The sequence below is a fragment of the Chrysochloris asiatica genome, unplaced genomic scaffold (assembly GCF_000296735.1).
Source record: "Chrysochloris asiatica unplaced genomic scaffold, ChrAsi1.0 scaffold00091, whole genome shotgun sequence".
NCBI lineage: Eukaryota > Metazoa > Chordata > Mammalia > Afrosoricida > Chrysochloridae > Chrysochloris > Chrysochloris asiatica.
Genome location: NW_006408609.1, coordinates 10,363,805 through 10,382,581, shown reverse-complemented (window position 1 = coordinate 10,382,581; position 18,777 = coordinate 10,363,805).

Below are 18,777 nucleotides of genomic sequence, written 5' to 3'. Positions count from 1 at the left end.
AATTAAATTTGCAGAGTAAATGCCACACTGATCGCAGGTGTTAAGTTTCCTAAATAGTACTATAGTGATTTCTCAGTCATGACTCTACCTTGATTTCAAACAGCAATCCATATTGTGCAAATTTTACTCCAGCTGGCTATGATGAGAGAGTGGAAAATGGAAATTAGATATGATTTTCATGTCATAAATATGGGAATGGTAACTTCAATATTGGAAAATTGGAAATGCAAAATTAGGGGATTTTTTAAGTTTCTTGAGAATTTACATTTTCCAAAAACAACTTGATTTGCATTGGTTGAGGGAATTTTGAGGTTAAGAGCTGTGAGTTAAAATAATCACAGGGCTCATAAGTCTAGTAAAACCACAAAATTCAGTCTTAAATGGGACTAATAGCAGTGCCCGGCTGTGCATTGTGTTCCCCCGAAACTACAATGAGAGAAGTCAAATAGATAATCACACTGGATAATGGACCTTCTCAGTACTTAAGTAAGATCCCCACAGAAAGCTTCAGTAAACTACTGCTATTGCTTAAGCCAATTTCTCCCCAAAGATATGTACACCCATGTCTCATCATCCTGGGTGAAGGCAAAATGGGTAAGTGCATATTTGTGGCATATGTGTGGCCATAGTTTAGAAATTATGTTATGGGAATATGCTGGTTACAACATGAAACTGCTCTTTTAATGTATTCAGTTAAATAACCTCCCAGTCTGCTCTTTTCTCTTTTTTTTTTTTTTGAGGGCATTTTCAGTAAATTTCTCCATCCCAGTCTCAACATTAAAAAAATAATAATAACTTTGCTAAAAATTCATTCTGAGTTTGAAAAGATGAAGTAGAGGTATTTTTCCTTAATCCTCCCATTGTTGTTGTTGTTGTTAAGTGCCATTGAGTCACTTCTAACTTGTAGCAACCCTGTATCAGGTTTCCGAGGAGCAATTGGTGAGTTTGAACTACAGACTTTGTGTTTCGAAACTGACCTTGAAGTTTAGTGCTTATCCTACAGGACAACACCAAGACTCCAGTTCTCCCATTAAGTATACTCAAATATTCTGGGCACTAAGGAGCTCTGGTAGCGTAGTGGTTACGAATCGGGCTGTGAACCTTAAGGTCAGCGGTTCGAAACTACCAGCCGCTCCGCGGGAGAAAGATGAGGCTTTCTACTCCCGTAAGGATTTACACCCTCGGAAACCCTGTACAGGGTCGCTATGGGTCGGAACCGACTCGACGGCACTTAACAACAACAACATACATAAAATAAATGCAACAAGAATGGTGGTGAAGCTAGCTAAAGACCACAGAACCAGGGAAAGGTAGAATAGTGAATTTCCCGGGCTTTCTTTTTGCCTATGTTCCCAACTTAAAGCTAAAGGAGCAACTAGAAAATGTCAATGAGGATAGACCGCATAAAAGCTTCTAGGAAAACCTGCTCTCTCTACTCAAAAAAGCAGCTATATGAAATATCCCTTTTGCCCTATCTCTGCTGGGGTGCTGCTAGAGAAGGCTGAGTTTGAAGCCAAAAAGTACATCTCAATTAAGCATTAATGAAGTCCATCACCACCACTATGAACCCAAATATCAGGGATAGCCAAGTGTTCACAATTGTTCCTTTGGTTTGACCAAATTTTAGTCAGACTTCTCTTCTAACAAGCCTCTGAGCTCTGCTTTCATTCAAGTCTAAGAACATACCTCCTTATTAACTAATCTCTCGAATCAGCTAAGCATAGTCAGAGCTTGTTAATTTTCCCTATTTGTTCAGTTTCTTTCCTATAAAGACTTTTTCTATCTGATTTTGAGAAGTTCATAGTTCTTAAGGAGTCCTGGTGTGGTGCTGTGGGCTAATGCGTCAGACTGCAAAGTTGTTTGAACTGCAACGTCAGTGGTCTCGCCAGCTGCCCCTTGGAAACACTATACAGGGTTGCTATGGGTCAGACTTGACTCTATGGTACTTAACAACAACAACAACATAGTTCTTAAATCCAGAGCATTCTCACTAGTACAATATTCTTTCTGAATGAGCTTTTATCTAAGCAGGATTTATTATTATTTGACATTGGAGACCACCACATGGTGAGTCTGAGCCTTTACCTCAACTCAACAATAATGAGGCACCCCTTTCCATTCTTGCTGAGATACTGAGAGAAGAAATTTAGTGGAGAGTCAGGATATTTGCCAGAATAAGGAAAACAATAGAAGAATTGATGCTTTTTAAGTTATGGAGTTGGAGGAGAAAATTGAAAGTCCCACGGGCTGCCAAAAGAACCAGCAGATCTGTGTTGGAAGAAGTGCAGCCAGAAAGCTCCTTGGAGGCCAAGATGGCCAAACTTCATCTCTCATACTTTGAACAAATTATCAGGAGGGACCAGTCGCTGGAGAAGGATGTCATGTTTGGTAAGGTGGAGGGTCAGAGAAAAAGAGGAAGACCCCCAGTGAGATGGATTGGAAAAGTGGCAGCATCAGTGGGCTCAAGCGTGGCAACAGTAGTGAGATTGGCCCAGGATCGGGCAGTGTTTTGTTCTGCTGTGCATAAGGTTGCTATGAGTTGGTACTGACTCAATGGCACCTAAAAACAACAACAATGGATAAGGAATTTACCCCCAACAGTAGAGGCCTTGTGGAAAGCAATATGGAGGTGTCAGCAAAGGCCTAGTAGGATCCTAAATTCCTGCCCCCACTCAGCAGTAAGTAATAAAGTCATCATCACCACCCTCCTTGTTCCAGAAGAAACCTAATGGGGAACCTGGACTTCCACTCCCACTTGGCAGCAGTGAAGAAGCACTCCTCATTACTGCTGCAACAGTGTCAAAGGAGACTTACTAAAAGAGGAGATTTATTTATGATTCCTCCTCTTAATATATGGAAAAATGTCCAGAATGCAAGCAGAAATCACTCAACATACCAAGAACTAGGAAAAGCTCAACTTGAATAAGAAAAGACAATCTCTAGATGCTAAAACCAAGATGACACTGTTGTTGGAATTATCTGACAGGAAATCTAATAAACATCCTTTTTGAGAAGACTTACTGTAACCACTGGTTTCTTGGTGAAGATGCTCATCTCAGTTAAAATAACCTAGTAAATTATAATTTCCATTTAATGAAATATGGTTTTGAAAATGATCACCCAGGATAAGTTTCTCAATAGAGAAACTAGTGACAGAAATCAGTAATGGGTGTTTGTAAAATGGAACAGAAACATTATTCTGAAAACTAAGAATTTAGGAAATAATAATACAAGTTCCACTTTGTCAGCACAACTTATTATTAAATACTTTTTGAGTGAGTTTTAGATGTAGGTTCATTTGTCCATAAATATTTATTTCCATTTTTCCTCAACCATCCTTCCCAACCCTGGCACACACACCATTTAATCACATGGCAATGACTATGCACTGGGTACCTAACTGCTTATAAGCTAGACATATTGCAATATTTTCAAACATAATTATGGATGCTATTTGTGAAAATAAAACATTTGTTGTTGTTAAGTGTCTTTGAGTCAGTTCTGATGTATGGTGACCCTGTATAGGGTTTCCAAGTAGCTGTTGGTGGGCTTGAACTGCCAATCAGTGCCACATCATTGTGAAATATTAAACTTTTTATGTTAAAAGGTGCATTTCCTATTCCCTTTGAACTTACTGTTCTTCCTGAAAGTTATTAATATTTAGTTACTTTAAAATTTTTACATTAATTGTACAGAATTAGATACGTCTTTAAGATGTCATTTTACTATAAATGCTATTCTCTCTTTTTTTAGGCAAAGTTTCTATTGTGTGATTATGTATGAAATAATACCTTGACTCAGAAGCAATGCAAGATTTTTGTAGTTTTTAAAATTTTTAATCTTTGAGATAAACCTGTAAAAATTCTTGTTCTTATAAACCTCATTTAGAAAAGAAAAAAAAAAAAAAATTTGCCAGATCCCAGTAGAATTTCGAGCCTACTGGGCATCTTCAATTGAATGGTTGTTTGTCTTTGCATACTATTTTCTACCTGGTCCTTAATCCTGAGAGAAAAAAAAATTTTTTTTAATTGTGATGACTATATTTTCCTTTAAAGTAAAAAAATAAGTAATTGACTTTCCTTATTTACTTGTTTTACTTGGAGGTGAATCTCAGGCGCGGTTCATGTTTTAAAAAAGAGGGGAGTTAGATCCAGAGAGGGAAAGCGACGGTGTGCTGAAGACTTGGGGGGCACTGGGGAAGGATTGCATGAAGGGGATTGAAAACATGGCAATGAGACGATATATACGTATACGATAGAATGAATGTAAAACTAATGTTCTCCCATGTAAACTATCACATAATTCACAATAAAACATTAAAAAAAACAAAAACAAAGAGGGGAGAGTATTCAATTTTAATACTAAAATGAAGGAAGACAGAAAAGAAGGAAAGATAGGAGGGAGGAGCTAAGAAAGGAAAGGAAGAAAGGAGGTAGGGAAAGGTAGAAACAGAAAAAACAAAAACAAAAACAAAAAACCCAAGCCATTCTTTTCTCTTATGGCAGTTCTTAGCAAGTTCCTATATTTTTAAGGCTTGTTCCTGTCTTACAAAACAAATTAGGCTACCTGTTAGTGCTCTGAATAAATGTTAAAAAAAATTTTAAAATCCAAAATACCGAAAATGGGACTTCTTACTCTGGACTTCTTAGTACTGCAGTGTTATATGAGCTATAGCATGCTGATTATAATAATTTCCTAGTTAGTAAACCACAAAAATGTAGGAAGCAGAAAATTACTTCTAAGCAAAATCAAACCAGTATTTATAGTAATTAAGAGATGAGGAATTTGGGGGTTGGAGCTGAGGACTAATCTTGGGGAAAGAAGAAAGACCACTTAATTAGATGAAAACTAAATTATGGAAATTTGTAGAAAAACAAAACAGTATGTTCAAAGTGGTCTATGTTCTATTTTTATGGTACCTGAACACAGCTACATAGTTCAGACAGCAATATGAGTTTACTCATGCTGAATTTTCTTTTCTGCTTAAATTACAAATTCATTGTGCATGATTAGCAAATGTGGTAATGATTTGAAAAAAATTCTAAACCTTTACAAATTACATTTGAGATATGCTTAAGCCTTATGGAAGTACGTAAACTCTAAAAATTTTAGCATAAAAATAATCTCAATTGCAGATAACATTAATTTGATCTTTAGGATTTGTCAAATTTCTATAAAATACTTGTGGAAATAGCAAGCCCTTAGTTAATTTCAGTTCTCCAACTGGTTCGGCAGCCATCACAAAACAAACTCTGGATAATAAAGATGCAGAACAAAACGTGAAAAGCCAGACTTTCTGGAGAAATGTTTGGAGGGTAGCATCTGTCAGAAATTTCAGTAATGTTAAGAATCAATGGAAGAAGCCAGTTTTCCTTGAAAGAACGTCTAGACTCTGTTTTATAATAAACCCCAATAGTCACAGAGAGCTATAAAAATATATATTGAAAAGTGGCCCACATAACAAGATCTAATATCATGTCAACAGCCTTTAAGAAACATTTTTACAAATATATTTTTGAATGTATTATGTAGTGCATGAGTTGCAAAACATTAAGAAAGGTAGAGTCAAAACAGAAATGCCTCTAGAATTGCCTTCATATACTACTGTTGTTGTTGTTAGTTGCCATCAAGTCGGTACCGACCCATAGCGACCTTATGCACAGCAGAACGAAACACTGACCGACCCTGGGCCAACCTCACTACAGTTACCACGCTTGAGTCCATCGATGCTGCCACTTGGCCAATCCATCTCGTTGGGATCTTCCTCTTTTCCTCTGACCCTCCACCTTACCAAATATGATATCCTTCTCCAGCAACTGGTCCCTACTGACAATATGTCTGAAGTATGAGAGATGAAATTTGGCCATCCTGGCTTCCAAGTAACACCCTGGCTGCACTTCTTCCAACACAGATCTGTTGGTTCTTTAGGCAGCCCATGGCACTTTCAGTATTCTCCTCCAACACCAGAACTCAAAAGCATCAATTCTTCTATGGTCTTCCTTATTCACTGTCCAGCTTTCACATGCGTATGAGGTTCTTGAAAATACCATGGCTTGGGTCACGTACACCTTAGTCCTCAAGCTGACATCTTTGCTCTTCAACACTTTAAAAAGTTCTTGTGCAGCAGATTTGCCTAATGCAATACGTCATCTGATTTCTTGATTGCTGCTTCCATGAGTGTTGATAGTTGATCCAAGAAGAATGAAGTCCTTGACAACTTCAATCTTTTCTCCATTGATAAGAATGTTATTTACTGGTCCAGTGGTGAGGATTTTTGTTTTCTTTACATTAAGATGTAATCCATACCGAAGGCTATGCTCTTTGATCTTCATCAGTAAATGTTTTAAAAAGTCCTCTTCACTTTCAGCAAGCAAGGTTGTATCATCTACATATTGCAGGATGTTAATGAGTCTTCCTCCAATCCTGATGCCATGTTTTTCTTCATATAATCAGTTTCTCGGATTATTTGCTCTGTACAATATACAAATTGGTGGTGGTTGGTGGTTATGTGCCATGGCATCAGTTCTAACTCATAGCGATCCTGTATAGGGTTACCGAGGCTGTAAATCTTTATGGAAGCAAAAATCCTCATCTTTCTCCCCCTGAAGAGCTCATGGTTTTGAACTGCTGACCTTGAGGTTTGCAGCCTGATTTCCAATCTATTTAAACAGAAAGGATTCCATTTTCCTTTGATCTATAACCAATGATTAGTGAAACAGCACTCAAGAAATCAAATGACATATTCGTTGGGCAAACCTGCTGCAAAACACCTCTTTAAAGTGTTAAGGAGCAAAGAACCCACTTTAAAGACTAAGTTGCACCTGACCAGTCATGGTATTTGTAGTGGCCTCATATGCATGTAAAAGCTAGACAAAGAAGGAAGACCTGAAAAGAATTGATACTTTTGATTACAGATATAGTATAAACCATGAACTGCCAGAAGAGCAAACTAATCTCTCTTGGAAGAAGTACAGTCAGAATACTTTTTTAAAGGGAGATGATGCAACTTGGTCTTACCATCTAGTCGGTACCGATGCTATCAAGAGGGGCAAGTCTCTGGAAAAGGACATCATACATGGTAGAGAGTCATCACATAAAGAGGAAGACCTCCAGCTAGATGGATTGACACAGAGACTGCAACAATAGGTTCAAATGTAGCAACGATTATAAGGTTGGTGCAGGACCAAGACTGTTGTGCATAGATAGGGTTGCTTTGAGACAGAGCCAACTCAATGGCACCTAACAACAACATTATAATTTATAATGTATTATACATGCAATTTTAGCTGATGTTTTAGATAATTGAGTAGAATATAAAACTCATTTTGACACCACTAAACATACAGATATAATCTGAACAAATTTTAAAGAAAGTACAGATATTTCTCTTAGGAAAATGACTGTGGGAAGGAGCTCCTTTTATAAGAAAATTATTTTCCAATTGAATATTTTCATAGAATAAAACTGAGAATCATAGTACTTATTGTACCTGAATAGTTCAAAAGTAGATTCCATATACTAAAGATTAATTATTTTATTCCTCGTACCATTTAAATACTTATATGACCTTGTATCATCACTCCTCTGTCAGTTTGTCATACTGTGATGACTTTTGTGTTGTTCTGTTTCTGGGAGTTATGCCATCAGTATTTTAAATACCAGCAGGTCACTTGTGATGGACAGGTTTCAGCAGAACTTCCAGACTAAGACAGATTAGGAAGAGGAGGCAGACTATTTTTGAATGTTGAGCCACTGACAACCTTAGGAATAACAGTGGAACATTATCAGATATAGTAACAAATGAATCTCTCAGGTCGGAAAGCACTCAGAATAGGACTTGGGGGAGAAATGACTCCTCAAAGTAGAGTTGACCATAATGATGTGAATGGAGCAAAATATTAGGGACTTTTATTTGCTAATGGAGCACAACTCAAAATGAGAAGGCACAGTTGCAAATATCCATTAATCATCAATTCATGGAATGTATGAAGTATGAATCTAGGCTAATTGAGAGTTGTCAAAAAATGAAATAGAACACATCAAGATCAAATTTCTAGGCATTAGTGAGCTGAAACGGACTGGTATTGGTCACTTTGAATATGACAATCATCTGATTTACTACATTGGGAATACCAGATTCAAGAGCAATAGTGTTCCATTCATCGTCAAAACATTTCAAGATCTGTGTTGAAGTATAATGCTGTCTGTGATAGGATAATTCCCATACATCTACTAGGCAGACCAGGAGTCCTGATGTGGCACTGCAGGATAAGCACTGAACCACAAGGTTGGTTTGAATCACTAGACACTCCATGAAAACCCTATTCAGGATCAGGATTGCTATGAGTCAGAACTCACTTGAGGACACTTAACAACAATAACAACACCAAAGGAGACCAGTTGATACCATTATTATTCAAATTTACACACCAACCACTAAAGTAAGTGATGAGGAAATTAAAGATTTCTATTTGGAGTCCTGGTGTAGTGCTATAGGCTAATGCACTGGGATGCAAAGTTGTTTGAACCACAAGGTCAGTGGTTCAAGCTCACCAGCTGCTTAGAAACCCTATACAGGTCACTATAGGTTGGGAATGACTTGACAGCACTTTAACAACAACAACAACAACCAACTTCTTCAGTCTGAAATTGATCAAACCTGTAATCAAGATGCATTGATAATTTCTGATAATTGGAATGCAAAGGGTGTAAACAAAGAGGAAGGATTAGTAACAGGAAATGGAAGTGGTGATAGAAATGATGCTGGAAATTGCTTGACAGAATTTCACAAGATCAATGACTTATTCATTGCAAATACCGTTTGTAAATAGCACGTGGACCTCATAAGATAGAATGCATGGGTCTCAATTCACTACATCTGTGGGAATAGACAGCGGAAAGAAAATCTCAATATCATTAGCCAAACCAAGGCCAGGAGTCAGCTCTGAAACAATCTATTGATTGCTCATTTGCAAGTGCGGTCTGGGGCTAAAGAAAATGAAAACAAATTCACAAAAGCCAGAATATGACTTTGAAGACATTGCACCTGAATTTAGAGACTATCTTAAGAACAAATTTGATGCAAATCTAGTCACTGAAGATCAGGAGAGCTTTGGAATGATATCAAGGAAATCTTACAGGAAGAAAGCAAAAAGTTATTAAAAGACAGGAATGAAAGAAAAGGGAAAAATTATATCAGTAGAGACTCTGAAACTTGCACTTAACCTTAGAGAAGCTAAAACAAACAAAATAAGTTAAGAAGTAAAAGAGCTGAACAGAGAATTTCAAAAGACAGTTCAAAAATACAAGTATTATGATGAAATTTGCAAAGATCTGGAGTTAGAAAAACAAAAGGGAAGAACACACTCAGCATTTCTCAAGCTAAAAGAACTAAAGAAAAATTTCCATCCTCGACTTGTAATAGGGAAGGATTCTAAGATCGAAATATTGAATGATGCAGAAAGCATCAAAAATAGGAAGGAATCAACAGTCATTGTACCAAAAAGAATTGGTTAGTGCTCAAACATTTCAAGAAATAGCATATGATCAAGAACTTATGGTAGTAAAGGAAGAAGTCCAAGCTGCACTGAGAGCATTGGAGGAAAACAAGGCTACAAGAATTGATGGAATATAAATTGAAATATTTCAACATTGTGAGGTATTTCAACCTTGTGAGCCCTCTAGAGCTTACTTCACTTGTGTGTGACAAAAATTTTGGACGATAGCTACCTGGCCAACTGATTGGAAGACATCTGTATTTGTGCTCCTTTCAAAGACAGATAATCCAACTGAATGTGGAAATCATTGAACAATATCATTTGCAAGTAAAATTTTGCTAAAGATATTCCAAAAAGGGCTGCAACAGTACATCTATATGGAATTGCTATAAATTCAAGCCAGGTTCAAAAGAGGATGTGGGACTAGGGATATCATTGCTGAAGTCTTATGGATCTTGGCTGAAAGCAGAGAATGCTAGAAAGTTGTTTACCTGATCTTTAATAACTATGCATAGGTTTTTGGCTATGTGGATGATGGTAAACTATGGATAACTTTGTGAAGAATGAGTATTCCAGAACACTTAGTTGTGATCTTTAGGAACTTGTGCATAGATCAAGAGGCAACTGTTACAACAAAACAAAGGGATACTGAATGGTTCAAAATCAGAAAAGGTGTGTGCCAGGGTTGTATCATTTCATCATATTTATTAAATCTGTATATTGAGCAAATAATCTGTGAAGCTGGATTATATGAAGAAGAATGTGGCATCAAGATTGGAGGAAGACTCATGAACAACCTGAAATATACAAACAATATAATCTTGTTTGCTGGAAGCATAGAGGATTTTAAACACTAGTGAAGATCAAAGACTACAGCCTTTGCACTTTAGTGTAAAGCAAACAAAATCCTCAAACTGGATCAATACATAACATCATGATAAAAGATTGAAGTTGTCAAAGACTTCATTTTGCTTGGATCCACAATCAACACTCTTGGAAGCAGCAGTCAAGAAATCAAAGGGCATATTGCATTAGGCAAATCTGTTGCACAAAACCTCTTTAAAATGTTGAAGAGCATATCATTTGAAGACAATGATTCACCTGACCCAAGCTGTGGTATTTTCAATATTCTCACATTCATGTGACTGACAATGAATAAGAAAGACTGTGGAAGAATTGATGCATTCGAATTATGGTGTTGGAGGAGAATATTAAAAGCACCATAGACTCTCAGAAGAACAAACCAATCAGTGTTAGAAGAATTACTGGCAGAATGTTCCTTAGAAGACAGGATGGTAAGACTTTATCTGCCATACTTTGAATGTGTTATTAGGAAGGACCAGTACCTGAAGGAGGATATTACGCTTAGTAAAATGGAAGGTCTGCGGAAAAGAGGAAGAACACACAACAAGATGGATTGACACAGTGGCAGCAGACATAACAATTGTGAGGTTTGCATAGCACCAGGCAGTGGTTCATTCTGTTGTGCATAGGGTCACTATGACTCAGAACTTACTCAATAGAACCTAACAACAACAACAAAATGAACTTTATGTAAAATTTAATCAATGAGTGACTTCTCTTATTGATACTTCAGTGGATTTCAAGTATTGCAAAATTCATTGCTTTTAGGTAAAACCTAAAAAGAATGAAAGAAACTAATTCCACATACCTTGTGCCAGTGATCAATGCATTGTCTACAGCTTCAAGTATACCTTTATTGCCCTACATGTGGTACTGTAGGTGAACCCTGTAAACGTTTCCTCTTTGTCAAATGGCAGGATGCCAAATGCTGCTAGTGGAGACAGCTTGAGCACCACTGCAGGAAACAAAAAGGGCTTTTCTCCCTGGTTCTAGTATCTTTTTATCTGCTTGCCTCTGTAGTGCAAAACATCAGTGAATGGAGCACCCAAATGCTGTTCCCTCCTATAAATTCCACTGCATGGTACCTTCCCATGACAACTTTCCCTGGCACCTCAAATGGAAGCTTTCCAGAAAACCAGTTAGGCAGCCTCCCAGCAAATTTCATGAAGCAGCACCTCTCTATGGACAACATTTCCAGTCATCCTAGAAGGCAGTTTCCTAGAAATTTCTTCTGAGAACTTCTCCACTATCCAATGGGTCATTGCCATGACCAAGCCTCTTCAGTGGTTTGTTCCTTCCTTTGATGCCTTCATTTACATTCTGTAGTAGTGGCTTCTCCCTTTATCTGCTATTCCATAATTCTAGAGTTATTTTTGTCCCTGTGTAGCTAATTCCCTGTTACAGTGAGCAGCAATGGGCTCAAGCATCACAAACAATTGTGAGGATGGTACAGAACTGGGCAGTGTTTAATTCTTTGTATTAAGTTTTCTCTGTTGCAATCATAACAGGTTTACAGTCTTCTGATTAGTTACTGAATGATCTATACCTTCAAACCATTTTAGATTAAAAAATGACCAAATACAAATACTTTGTTTTAAAAACTTATGGCACAATAACATAGGAAATCAATGACACTATCTTAATAAAATGTAGCCACACCATTTTTCTTTAAAGAGACATTAATTTTAAAGTATTAAATTACTACCAAAATAAGATATACTATTTAAAATAATCAATATTAGCAAGCTAATTTGTTAAATCTCGGCTGTTTGTAAAGAAATTTTTCTCAGTGCAAATACTGCTAAAATGCCCACATAGGTAAAATGCCAAATGAAACAAGAATCAATTGTGTACTTTTAAATAGAGGATAATTTGTATACATGTTAGATTATATCATTGAAAGCACTTTTTTATTATTATCTGAATTTTTTATGATATTATCTGAATATAATTATTTAAATATTGTAAATCACATGGGTCAAAGGAAATGTTTATAACCAGTATGACTATCTTGCTTAGCTAAATAAATACATGAGTTAATGTGTCCTTTTACAATTTTCCCACTTATAGTTGCCCTCTAACCCTTACTCCTAGGGGCAGAATTGTTGCTAAATTGTTAAGTGCCCTCAAGTGGTTCAACTCATAGCGACCACATTTCCAAGGACTTGCTGTTGAATTTGGACTACCAATCTTGCACTTAGCAGTCCAGTGCTTATCCTACACCACTACACCAGGACTCTATAGAGTGTCAAAACTTCTTGTTTTTTTTGTTTTTTTTTTTTTTAATAACTTATTGTAGATTTAAGGTTCTTTACTTACAAGCAACAGAAACTTACTATGTTTGCACTAAGCAAATATTAAATGTATTTGAATGTCATTGGGAAGTATGCAAACTTGGCAGGAAGTCTGGAGAACTAGACTCAGGAAAAGACATGAACAAGAACTGCTCTAGGCAGCAGGCATTACTTGAGCAGCCAGCAAAGATAGCTTCAGGAAGAGATAAGCTGTAAGTACTTTTCTGCCCTTGTCTTGTTGTTAAGTGCCATCGAGTTGGTTCCGACTCATAGCGACCCTGTATAGGGTTTCCAAGGAGCGACTGGTGAGCTTGAACCGCCAACCTTGTGATTCAAACTGACTTTGCAGTTCAGCACATTAACCCACAGCGTCACAGCGGGATTTTGCCCTAAAGACCCTTTATTCAGAAGTTCTTGGAGAGTGAGTCCATTTACTCTAACTGAGGTCAGATGCCCATCCCTTGCTTAGAAAAAGAGAGAACATCTTTTTATAGTATCTCCAAAATGTTATAGATTGGGAAAGATAATTAGCACAACAGAAAGTAAATAATATTAGGTGAAATAGGATGAAAGGATATTAGAATTTTTATCCACTAGGTTATTTATCTGTGGGATAAAGATGAGACTTTAAGTGTAAGAAACACTACACAGGGTCAATAGCAGTTGGCTGATTCCATGACACTTAACAACAGGTTATTTATGTATGTCAAATCTTTCATTCCTTCAGCAAAAGAGATTTTAGAAAAGTGATAAATAGAATGCATTCCAACAATAAAGAATTTTAATGGTTGAAAACCTTGTAAACTTAGTCTCTCATAAGGTGTTGTTGCTGTTAAGTGCTGTTGAGTCAATTCCAACCTGTGTTTCACAGTCCAGTGCTGATCCTACAGCACCATACCTATTCAAATGTTAAGAGAAACATTGTCACTTCAAATAATATTAAAGAATTTTTAAGTTCTGCCCTGCATTCCAAATGGTGAAGTATTATAGACCTTAATCCCAGCATACCAAAAATCCCAGAGACTGTAATGTGGTATTGAGCACTACAGTAATTTTTACCTTCTCCAGGAAGAGAAAGGAGGAGTTCTGATGAATGCTTAACTATATTCACAGTCCTAAGGATCCACTTAGAAAAAAAAAAAAAAAAAGGTGTTCAAAGCACAATGAGGAGCCACAATCTGAGTGTCTTTGTGGAACTTTGTGTCTCTTTAGTTATGGAGACCAAACATCCACAATACACTTTTTCTCAGTTTAAACAGGCAAAATGAACTGCAGAAATCTCTGACTTGAAATTCATTTTGCCTGGGTCCTGGGCCTTTTATTGTCTGCTTCTTAGCATGAATCATGTTTTATGGGCCCACAAATCCAATTTACAATGGAGTGAGGAACTTTTAAAATGAAAAAATGCAAAATATTTTGTAGAAATAATAGATGGTTGGAAAAATACAAACAAAATATCCAGAGGTTCAAGGAGTTTTATAATCTAGTTGTGGAGTTGGTTCCAACTCACAGAGAGCCTGTATAGGATTTCCAAGAAGTGCCTGGTGGGTGTGAATCACTGATCTCACAGTTAGCAGTCCAATGCTTATCCTGCAGCACCACAGGATTCCCAAATCTAGCTAGGGAGATGCAAAAAATAGACTGTTTGACTGGATTGAGTGTCATTCTTGCATAGTGGTCATATGGCCCTCTAAATTTTAACTACTTTAGTGTACGTATTGCCAAAACAAACATTACCAAGTAGTGAAATGTAAAGTATGAAAATTAGGATCACATTCAACTAGAAAGAGCTGGCTTCACAGCAAGGTCAATCATTTAAGATGTAAATAGCTGAAAAGAGTAACGAAAAGTGAAAAAAAAATTGAGTGTAAAAGAAAGGTGGTAATGATTATAATGACAGGTCCTATTTTTCTGGTTGATGTTCAGAACAAGTAGAGGTTTTCATATGTCTAAGGTGGGGGTATAAAAATAGACTATGGGAATTTTTCTGTGAACACTGACTATCCTGTACTTTTTACTGATTATGTGGTATAGCATAACTCTCGAGAATAAAAGATTATCTCTTTATACATGCTTCCTTGCAAAAATAAAAATTGAAGAAACAAAGTTTACAGCAGTGTCATCTAAAAAGAATAAAGAAGCTTCTTAAATTAAGGTACACATATTTGAGAGTATACACTAGCATTCCCCTATTTTTCCACTTCACATAATAAAAACTACTCCCTAAATACAGTATTATGACACCACCTACTGGGAATTTGGAAGACAACAATCAGGATATAACCAGGTAACTACTATAACTCTCCTTTCTTCTGGCATAAATATTTCTTTTTAAATTATCAATGAAGTAATCAAAAGACTGCACAGTATGTACACACTGGTGAAGGCATAGAGAAATTTGACAAATTAGCGAATTTTAATGTTAGAGAGCTCCCAGCTCAATCATTTATCATCGCTATTTCAAAATAATCACTATTAACTACTAAATAATTTTTAACTAGCATGATCATACCCAAATTAGAGAAACAAATAATAGTCTTATTTATTAACCCAACACATCATTCAATTAACCTAGAATTAAAGATGAGTGCTTGAAAAATTGATTTGGTTCTAGTTTCCATTAACCTAAGCACAGTAGATTGTCTGAGTAAACATCTGTTGAGTTATCTAGCGTGGACACTGAGAAGAAGTTGATGTGTAGAAAAGAAATAAACACTATTGAAAGGGAAGGGGAACGTTAGGGTTGGGAAGAGGAAGAGAAACTGTGATGATCAACATAACCACCTTATTAGAGAGCCCTACCATAGAAGAATTGATGCCTTTGCATTATGGTGTTGGAGGAGAAAGTGCCATGGGCTGCCAAAAGAACCAATAGATCTGTTTTGGAAGGAGTGCAGCCAGAGTGTTCCTTAGAGGCCAAGATGACCAAACTTCATCTCTCATACTTTGGTCATATTGTCAGGAGGGACCAGTCACTGGGGAAGGATATCATGTTTGGTAAGGTGGAGGGTCAGAGAAAGAGGAAGACCCCCAATGAGATGGATTGGCCAAGTGGCAGCATCAATGGACTCAAGTGTGGAAACAGTAGTGAGGTTGGCCCAGGATCAGGCAATGTTTCATTTTGCTGTGTTGCTGTGCATAAGGTCGCTACGGGCCAGTACTGACAGGAAGGCACCTACCAACAACAAACAACAGAGCATAGGGGCTCACCGGGGGGTGGAGTTTGGAAACTGCTAATTTTGGCAGGCTTGCCAGGAAGTGAGTTTTGGCTTCTATCAGTTTGTCATACTGTGTTGGCATGTCAGTTTCTATGATTCTGAAAGTTATGCCACTGGTATTTTAAATACCAGCAGAGTCACCCATGGTGGACACGTTTCAAATGAGCTTCCAGATGAAGACAGATTAGGAAGGAGTGAAGAACTACTTTAGAATATTTAGGCACTGAAAACCTTATGGCTAGCTGAGAAATGCTGTCAGATACAGTGATGGAAAATACGACCCTCGGGTTGGAAGGCACTCAAAATGTGACTGAAGAGCTGCCTCCTTAAAGTAGAGTTCACCGTGGTGAGGTGAATGGAGTAAAGCCTGTGGAAGAAAAGTCCACGGGACCTTCATTTACTGATGGGGCACAACTCAAAATGAAGAGAAACAGCTGTAAACACCCATTAATAATTGGAATATGGAATGTACAGTGTGAATCCAGGAAATTGGAAATTGTCAAAAATGAAATGGAATGCATAAACATCGATAATTAGGCATTAGTGAGCTGAAATGGATTGGTATTGGCCATTTTGAATCTGGCAACCACCTGGTTTACTATGCAGGGAATGACAAATTGAAAAGGAATGGTGTTGCATTCATTGTCAAAATGAGCATATTCAGGCTTTATCTAAACTTGGCCTCTGAGAATATTTGTTACTTTCATCCCAGCATTAATCAATGTTAATGTTTTATCAATATGTAAGTATATTGTTAATGGGAATGTGTTCTAGCTGTATGATTAACAGTGTTATGAGAATTCTGTAAGCAGCTTCAACAACTTTGTGCTCACCTCTCCACTAAAACAACCTTTACCAAAATCATCCAGTCTTTTGCTCTTATTTGATTCAGAGACAACCCACGCTGGTGACCATTTCCCAATTTTAGAAAAAAAATAATCTCTTGGCTATACTTCTTTCTTTTTCTGCTTTTCCCGCCAACACAGGATTATTGCTCTATAGAACTCAGCTCTGGGCCATCTTCTCTTTCCTTTAACATTACCTTTCCTTTACCATGTTTGTTATTATTGTTGTTAAGTGCCATCAAATTGGTTTCCAACTCATGGCGACCCCTCATAGGGTTTCCAAAGAGCACCTGTGAGTTGAACCTTGTGGTTCACACCAACCTTGAAGTCTAGTGTTTATCATATGGCACCACACCAGGACTCCATCTTATTAAATGTTTATCCTTAATTCCCTTAGCATTAAACACATCTCAGAGTTTATAAAATCTCAAATGTGCACCTCCAGGGGAAAATTCTGCTCTACAATCCAGACTTTATACACAGAATTAAAAAAAAAATGATATCAGAACCAAGTCTATAGGTCTCCTAGATGTCTCTTTTTTCAATGACACATCTTTTTTCCTTTTTAGAATTAATCACTATCCTAATATATATATATAGTCCTGATATGGCACTGTGTGTTTATACGCTGAACTACAAAGTTGACTTGAACCACAAGGTCGGCAGTTCAAACTTACCAACTGTGCCTCAGAAACCCTATACAGATTCGCTATGGGTCAAAACTGACTCCATGGCACTTAACAACAGCAAACATACATGGAAATCCATTTCTTGCCTCTTGAATATATATATAGGAGACTCCTGGTATGGATAAGCACTGGTCTGTGAACCACAAGGTCAATGGTTCAAACCCATCAATTGCTTCTCAGAAACCCTATTTAGGGTCGCTATGAGTTGGAATCAATTCATCGTGGCACTGTAGGACTGCTAACCTCAGGCTGGTAGTTCAAACCAACCAGCTGCTCATCAGAAATCCATACAGGAGTTGACTTGACAGCACTTGACAATGACATATGTATTATATAGTCCTGATGGCGCTGTGGTTAATGAACTGGACTGCAAGATCGGTTTGAATGGCAAGGCCCATGGTTCAGGTTCAGCTGTTGCTCCTCAGAAACCCTATACAGGGTTACTGTGAGTCAGAACCAACTCGATGACATTTAACAATATATATATAAAACTACTGTATTTTAACTGTTCTTGGAGACATCTTTATATCTTTGGGTTTGATCTGTTCTTTTACAAAGAGGAAAAAACAACAACTAAATAAATGAAAGCATACTGTATATACACTTTTGTCTTGCATCTTTGTCAATGCTGTATTTATAAAATTCATTTATGTGGTTTATTACTCATTACTGACATATTACTATTCCACTATATGTTGTTGTTAAGTGCCACTGAGTCAGTTCCGACTCACAGTGACCCTGTTTAGGTTTTTGAAAAGCAGCTGATGGCTTTGAACAATCACCTTACAGTTCAAATCGACCTTGCAGTCCAGTGCTTATCCTACAGTGCTACACCAGTCCTACGAGTAGAAAATAACTCAATGGCACTTAACAACAACAAAAAAATACTAAAATTTATTAGCTTGCTATTAAGGGACATGGGTTGATTTCAGTTTTTGCTTGCATTAACAATTTTTCTAAGAACATTCTTGTACATATGAGGGTAAATCAAAAAGTATTGCTGTTAGCATTTCAGCTCTACATGCACTAGTTTATTCTACACAAAATGTATTTAAACAGGGTTCTGGGATCAGTGGAGGGCTGCAGGTAAGTTCTCTTGTCTTTAGTCTCAATAAAATACTTTCAAACAAGGGTCCAATCTAACCAGTGACTCCCAAGGAGATCTGCTTATTCAGTTAAATTCAAGACAGGTCAGCACAGAAGATTATGACTGTTATTTTGGATTTCCAAAAGGTAACCTTGATAGCTTTTCTTGAAGGACACAGAACTATCATGGGAGCTTATTAGAATTTCACTGGGAAACCTTACCCTATCCACCCTATAGCCTTGATCTTGCTCTTTTGGACTTTTGCTCCCAAAATTAAAAACAT